This window comes from Vicugna pacos, chromosome 3 (assembly GCF_048564905.1).
Source record: "Vicugna pacos chromosome 3, VicPac4, whole genome shotgun sequence".
NCBI lineage: Eukaryota > Metazoa > Chordata > Mammalia > Artiodactyla > Camelidae > Vicugna > Vicugna pacos.
In genome coordinates, this window is record NC_132989.1 from 72,864,601 (window position 1) to 72,872,657 (window position 8,057).

At 38.8% G+C, this 8,057-nt stretch overlaps 1 long non-coding RNA gene across 1 annotated transcript; it reads right to left on the bottom strand.

Annotated features, from left to right (window-relative positions):
• Positions 1 to 880: 880 nt before the first annotated feature.
• On the bottom strand, positions 881 to 6,459 carry LOC140695653 (uncharacterized). Its single transcript, XR_012071389.1, has 3 exons — positions 6,132 to 6,459; positions 2,925 to 3,061; positions 881 to 1,103 (listed from the first exon to the last, which is right to left on the bottom strand). It is a non-coding gene; the product is annotated as an uncharacterized lncRNA (long non-coding RNA).
• Positions 6,460 to 8,057: the final 1,598 nt, after the last annotated feature.

Below are 8,057 nucleotides of genomic sequence, written 5' to 3' on the forward strand. Positions count from 1 at the left end.
GTGCCCATCAGCCAAAGGCAATGCTCAGGAAAAGAATGCAGCTGAGGGCTGTTCTCAGCCTACCTTTCATCAGCTGGGGGTTGGCTGATTGGCTTTGTAAAGAGGATCTGTTTGGGCACCAACAGAGTCCGCTATGCTGACCGGCTGTTGAGTAGAGCTTTAGGAAAGAAGGTCTAGTTCACCTCACCAGCTAAAGTTCTCCAACATGCTGAGGTACCTGCGGGCTGAGACTAAGAGAACACAGAATAAGCAGAGGAGGAAGGATGTCATACATATCAACCAGTGCTCTAACTAGTTGTAGGGAAAAGAAAAAAAAAAAAAAGGATTACAGCAGCCACCCATAGGCTCTTTCTTGTCTTGTTATTAATATATTGTCTCTAGTAACCAGTTTTCTTTTCCTCTCCTCCCTTTCTGCTGCTAATCAATACAAGATAAATCAGTGGTAGATAATTTTATAATTTAGTTGTTAGGACATAAGGAATTGAGGTACAGTATAGATAGCAGGAATTTTTTTAAAAATCTGTTCGGAAATCCAATTAGATTTTTTTATTCGCTCTAATTCTTGGAGCCCGTCTCTGAAGCAAGTAAGTGCTTGCTGAGGTTCTGAAGCCTATGGGTCGGGGAGGAGAGGTAGGGAAGAAGGAGGTGGAAGAGAGGAGAAAAGAAAAACCTAGGCTCCAAATTACCAAATTTTAATCTGACACATATATAAAGACAAAAATGTTTAGAATGCATTAATTCATATTAATATAAAAGAATAAATAAATAGTAGGAAAGGAAAACTCTTCTCTAGAACGCCAACTAAAAATGTAGAAAAACACATTTTGGCAATCCAGTAATTGACTCAGGCACAAATAATCAATAAATGCCAAACGCTAAAACCAGTGGGTGAAAGTTTAATGAGAAACAGAATTTGTATAATTTCAAAATATCCGCCCACAAGATTCTTACTAATCCCAAAGGGGGAATATAGGAACTATGCATTTGAGAAAAGTGGTAGATGGCACCTTAATTACAAGATCAAAGTTGACATCACTCATAACAGTAGAAACTGCATAATGTGTCTCCCAGTATTACAGGACTTCTGCCAAAAATGCATGTTTCTGAAACCAACAGTAAGAAAACAGATGAACACAAATGGTGGGACATTATATAAAATAATTGGTTTATCATCTTCAAAACTGTCAGTGTTATGAAAGACAACGACTGGGGAATCTTACCAGATTAAAAAAGAAAAAAAAGGAATACCACCTGAGTACAATGAGCAATATGGGAATTTTCTTTTGCTATAAGCGACAACTAGTAAAATTTAAACAAGGATGCAAATTAGATCCAAATTTTGATCATTTTTCTGTAGTCTTGTAACAGAATATTTTAGGACATACATGCTAAAGTATTTATGAGTAATGGGGCATCAGCAACTAACACTTACATGGTTCCAGGGGAAAAAAGTGTTAGTTATCTTTTTCTCTGTAACAAATTACCCCAAAACTTAGAAATTTAAAACAGCAATATTTATCCCTTAATATTTAAGGAACAGTGAATATCTTATGTTCACACGAAAACCTGTATATTAAGGTTTACTCACAGCAGCTTTATTCATAATTTCCCCAAATTGGAAACAACCAAGATGTCCTTCAACAAATGAAAGAATAAATGTGCTGTAGTAATCCCCCACAGTGGAATACCACTTAGCAATGACAATAATAAGCCATTGACTTGTGCAATACGGATCAATCTTAAAAGCATTTTGCTAAGTGAAAGAAACCAGACTCAAGGCTCTATACTCCATGATCTGCTTATGTGATAACTGAAAAGACAAAACTCTAGGGATGGAAAACAGATCAGTGGTTGTCAAAGCTTGGAGGAAGGGAGAGCAGTAGACTACAAAGCGCTGCACAGGGGAATTTTGGAGGGTGGTGGAACTGCTCTGCACAGTTTTGGGGCGGTGGTGAAATGATCTGTCACATTTGCAAAAATTCAAAGAACTAGCTTCAGATACTTTCAAATCTTTATCACCCTCTGGAATGTCTTCACAGTGTTCTGCACCATCATGCTCTTTCGTTCCTGAGCCCCACATACGGAACCAGGAACACACCTTCTCAGATGCCGAGTATCCCTTCCTCTATTCCCGACAACTTCAAGAATGTTTTTGATCAGAAGACCTGTGACCTTCCCAGAAAGCCAAAGCTCATGGTGGGAGGAAAAAATGTTTGCCACGATGCACAGCCATGTCACTGTCTTCTTTTCAAAGATATTTTCACTCTGATCTCTGTGTTGAAATGCTGTCTACTTATGGAGTTTGAGGAGGGTTTACCTAAGGGATCTTGATAACGTTGCATTCCCCCAAAATTAAAGAATATATCCACATTGTTGAATCAAATTAGAATCCCTGTTCTAGCCCAGCTTTAACTGGGAAACCCATTTTGGGTGTTGCTTGTTTTATTTTTAATAACCACCATTTTTGGTTCAAATGATACAGATTTTTAGAAACCTTTTTATCCAGGAGTCTGAAGCAGAAAGTCTGGCTTTTAAGTTGGACGCAGCCTCTTACTGGACTGCATGTATGAGGAATGAGCAAGTGCATTATTGCTGGGTCTGTGTCCAAGTTCCTTCCCCGTCCCATGGGCTCTGCTCAGCCACTCCGTACTGCTGAGGTTGTCCCCAGGACTGTAAGGGTGAAGTATTACTGATTCCCATGGGAGAGAGATGCAGAACAGTTGGCGAGGCAGATGGGGGTTTTATGAGACATTTTGCTTTGCCTTGAAACCCTCTGTTAAAGTAATTTTGGGGGCCATTAATTGTGCAGTTTTTAGAAGGAGAGTGATTTATGGGATGATATTGGCACCCAATTCTGATAGCCTGGATTTGGGGATCTGCTTTTTAAGTAGTTAATTTCAAGACTGAAAAACAATAAGCCTTACCTGAGGAAATACAGCATTTTGCACAGAAGTTTCTTTGAAAGAGAGTCCTGGTTTAATCACCAAAATGACACGCCGAGGGTCAGCGCCTGGACCCCACTGGCGTTTGATTTGTTTGTTGTGGTTTTTGAAATCCTGAGCTGTAGGGACCATAATGGGAGGGAAAAAAAAATATGCAGGCCTTTAGAACTAAATAGCAATGAAAATAAAGCTCATTTCCAAAAAGGCAAAGCAACAAAAATCTACAGAACTTACACTGTTTTGCACATTTAAAAAATGCACCAGGCATTGGGGGAGGTGGGAATCCTATGAAATGGAGGCTGAGACAAGTGACTAACTGTATTACAAATGTAAGACATCACCTCGCTGATGGGGCTGGAGAAAAAGGAGCTGAATTAAGTGACTTGGGAAAATGGTTTTCTGACTGCATACTGTGATGTAGACCCTGTAGTCTAGTGCTTTGTTTCTCACTGTGGTACAGGTTAGTCATTCTGAAACCACTGTCCATATTTATGAGGGTTGAACCAATGCATAAGTACACTGAAGATAAATGGAGCCAGCTTTATAACTCTTGAAGGAAGAGGTTATGAAGAGCAAGGCAGGAGCAGGAGGGAGGACTAGAATGGATTAGAATTGGAGATAGCATCGTGATAGTACTTTGGTGTTAACTTGATATCAGATTATCACGGTGCTATCTCCAACTCCACTGTTTTTATAGACTGATGTAGAAGTAAATATAGGTATGTGGTCATTCATGGGTTAGTATATCTACATCAGTTTCCTTGCTCTGTCTACTGAGAGGATGTAGGAACTGTGACATGCCAGCAGCAGTTAGCATACCTAGCCCCCAGATCTTAGTTTTTAAGTGCCATTCTCTAGGAAAAGGAACTAGGGCTCCTGGGAGAAATAACTAGTTCTAGGGCTAGGGCAGGAAATATACAAGATGAGCCTGGAGCCTCACTGACTGCCGGAGTAAGTCAGTGCTAAAAATAAAAATAAAAAAGGATGGGGGCATGGAAGAAGTACACAGAAACCAACCTGAAAGTGTTTCAAATGGTCAAAGCTGAAAGAATTTGAGCGAAAAAAGAGTGATACTATTAGACTACAACCCAAAGAATAAAACGAATATCCATATAAATGATTAAATACATGCATATATACATACATGCATATGGGAGAAGGGACACATCTTCTTTAGAGAGGAATTCCAAGTAATATACATATAGAAATTTCCCCTTCCCAGAGGTGAGGTTTAATTCCTTTCCTCTTGAGTGTGGTTTGGACTTAATGACTCGCTTCCAAAGAATGGAGCATGGAAAGGGAACAGTAACTTTACGACAGAGAAACCTGGCTGATACTACATTAACAAAGTGATCAAAGTTAACATCACTAGTGATAAATCATATTGATATCATGTTATCCTCTGATATGATGCAGTGAGAAGGATGCTTCACCTCTGTAGAAGTCTTCAAAAAAAAAAAATCCACAACCCTAGCTTAATCATGAGCCAATGTCGGCCAATTTGAAATTGAGAAGTATTCTACAAAGTGCCTGACCACTCCTCTTTAAAATTGTCAAGATGGAGACAAACAAGGAAAGACTGAGAAACTGTCAAAGACTAGAGGAGACTCGGGAGACATGATGACTGAACAAGGGCGATATGAAAAAAGTGGAGACAGGACAGGAAAACGACTTGTAGGTTAGACTGGGTGGTGAGGAGAGACTCAGTGCAGAGGTGATACCCATACTGAAATATGAATGACTGGTGGAGACAGCCATGAGAATAAAAAGGGAAGAGCGGTGAAGATGTAGGGAACAGAGGGTGCAAAGACCTTAAGGCTCTCCTCACTTCCTGTGTTTGGCAACAAAGGTCAGTGCCGCAGGAGCTACAAGAGAAAGCTGAAGGTGAGCTGGGAGATGCAGGAAGGGGCAAACGACACGGAAACCTGTGAAAATTTGATTTGGCTCAGAAGAATTATAGGAAGGAAACATTTTTTAATATGGCAAGTACTTCTTCAAAGTAGTGGGCTAAGCTAGTTATTCAGAATGGGAGAGGAGGTTGGAGGGACTTTGGGGTCACAGGGAACAAAAACATCTAAAAGGTAGGGAAGGCCGTACGTACAGTTGATTTTATGCTGGCTCTATGGTGTATGTTTCCTAAGAAGGTAACTGCTTTCCGAAATAACCATGGGTCTTCCTAAACTATTTAATAGAAATATTTTTGTCAGCATACTAGTTCAATGTTAAATACAAAGCTACAGGAATTTAAGTTTCAGCCAGACAGCATAAAAAATAGAATTTATTGTAGGAAGTTTGTTCAAATAATAGTATCTGAACTTTATTAATACAACCTACCAGCCACTATTTAAGTTATGAGCAACTTCTGGTGGATAGAAAACTTTGAATTATCCATCTCCTTTTTTTTTTAACCAGATTTGCAAATGAGATCAAACAGTAACTATAGAAGATCAGAAAAAATTAACAATGTAAAGTAACAGTTTCTTCTGACAATGTGATGATAGAAGTGAAATAGCAATTCCCATGAAGAAGCCAGAGATGTCCCAGCACAGAACTCTGGCCCCGCCAAAAGACCTGCAAGGCAGGAGATGTTAAATAGCCCTGGCTGGATGTCTAGCGACACTTAAGGAGCTCCTTCTTTTTTTTTTTTTTTTTAATTTTTTGTTGTTGTTGCTGTTTTTAGGTTAATTAATTTATTTTTTTAGGTGTATCTATTTATTTACTTACTTAATGGAGGCACTCAGGATTGAACCCAGGACCTTGTGCATGCTAAGCACACACTCTACCACTGAGCTAGACCCTTCCCACAAGGAGCTCCTGTCTTTGTTGTTCGTCCGTAATTTCGGATCATGACTATCATTCCTTTGGTTGAGGAAACTACAAGACTCACCCGAATTAGATGATGGGGTAAGGACTGATGGCACGTTGTTCCTTCAAGAATACTGAGTGTTGGGCTGAATGCCTCTCATTTCTTTCCCACCCCGGCTCTATAGGCCAACTCAAGAAGTGGGAAAACGTTCCGCACACCGAGTGGGCAGCCTTGACCCCTATCGTTGGGACTCTGTCGTGCCACAGCAAACCCTGCAATATATTAGGGACAAGTGACCATAAACAGAGGTATTACAACAGGCCTCTGGACAATAAGTGCCTGGGTCAGCCTGAGACGTTACCTCTTTGTTAGCGATAGGTTACCTGGAAACGAGTGGCAGTGTAGTATGTTAATTAAAGGCACAGGCTCTAGGGCTGGAGTGACAAATCCAGCTTGAGTTCAAACCCCAGTTCCACCGCTTATAACTTGAGCTTCTTCCTCCATGAACAGGAATAGTAACACAGCTGATTTCACAGACTGTCAAGAAAATGGAATCGGTTAGTGTACATAAAGCACTTCGAAACTGTCCTCATTCATTCATTCATTCATTCATTCAACAAATATTTAGTGAGCATCCACTTTTGTTTCAGGAAATGCTCAGAGCATTGAAGACACTCGAGCAAACAAAATACACGGAAATCTCTGCCCTCTTGTGAAGCTTACATGGTAACCAGTTAGTTTTTGATGTCATAATGGAACTTCAGGTTCCCAAGAGCCCTCTAGGTCCTGGCTAACTTGAATTAAGGCCCATAAACAAGTTGGAACCTGTTAGAAATGCACACAACCTTAGGCTCCACCTAGACTTACTGAATCAGGATATTCATTTTAACAAGATGCACGTTAAAGTTTGAGATGTCCTGCCTTGATCACAATCCCTGTACTTGGACTTAAAGAAACATATTGAAGATTTCTTATGTTCTGAGGGAGAATGGCATTGAAATTTAAAAACTGCTCTAAAGAAAACAATTTTCAAGTAAAAATGTCATGTTAATTGAGGTGAGCTTAAGGGTTGGAAATCTTATATGTGTTTTATGTTCCTTCAGAATATTGTACTAGCATTCCAGGATTAATATATGTCAATGGCTCCACCTAGTGGAAGCACTTTGAATTTATACATTGTTGGGTATTATTTAAGCTAGTCCTAAAAGGATTTCAAGAAAATTAAAATTAGTTTTAAGAAACTCAAAGAAAATGTGCATGCTTACAACTTACCAAAAAAATTAGGCATAACAAAAACCATTAATTCTTGTAAAATCCTACTGGACATGGAAGAAAGGCTTATTAACTATCAATTCTTTCTGTTTCACATATACTTAAAGGGATCTTTGAACACAAGTTCAATTTTTGAAAGTCTAATTTGTGATAAGGAAATGTGTTAAGAAGACAACATCTTAAATATGCTTTTCTATTTGGGAAAAGATGCCTTCAAAGTGAAAATGTAAAAGCAAAGTGCCTAGAGAAGTTTATCAATAAATGTGCCAGAAATGTGAATATAGACTTATATTACCTGGCCTTGTAAGAGGTTATTTGGATACCTCAGAAGTTTAACCACAAAAGCTTGCATGAATCTTTAGTCCCTAAGTATGTCAGATTGAAATGACTTGAGCTAACACATCTGTAGTCTTACCATAAATAAATCGCTTGCTTTTTTATTTAATAGGGCTGATTTATTACAAAAGATGAACTTGCTGAAAAAAAAATTAAAGGAAATCAGTACCAGTTAAGTCTTATCTGATGCTATGAAGTTATGCGTGAAATGCACATGAATATATATTTATGTGCCATTTAAATAACAGTGTACCCACCACTCAAACTCTTCATGATTGCACCCTCAGCTCTCTTTCCAAGTTATAACCATCTTAATTCTGTATTACAATGTATGCATTTATTTTTATGTATTTTGTTGTCGGTTTTTGAATTTTATATGAATGTTTTCTCTGTATTTTACTGAAACTGGCTTCTTTTGGTCAGAACTATTTTTGAAATTCATCCTTCTTGTGGGACATTTGGGCTGTTCCTTCTTATTCATATCTGTGCTGATATGAAGAATCTTGTACATATATGAAGTTGTTCCCAGTTCTATACTAGGAGAAGAATCTCCGAGTCAGCATATACAGGTGTTCAGCTTCACTAGGTAATGGCAAGCCGGTTTCCACAGATCAGCATTGTCAGAGTTCCTGTTCCTCTAACGTGCATCTTGTTTGAAAATTGGTATTTTTGGTTTTGGGGAGTTTAGTGAATGTGAAAAG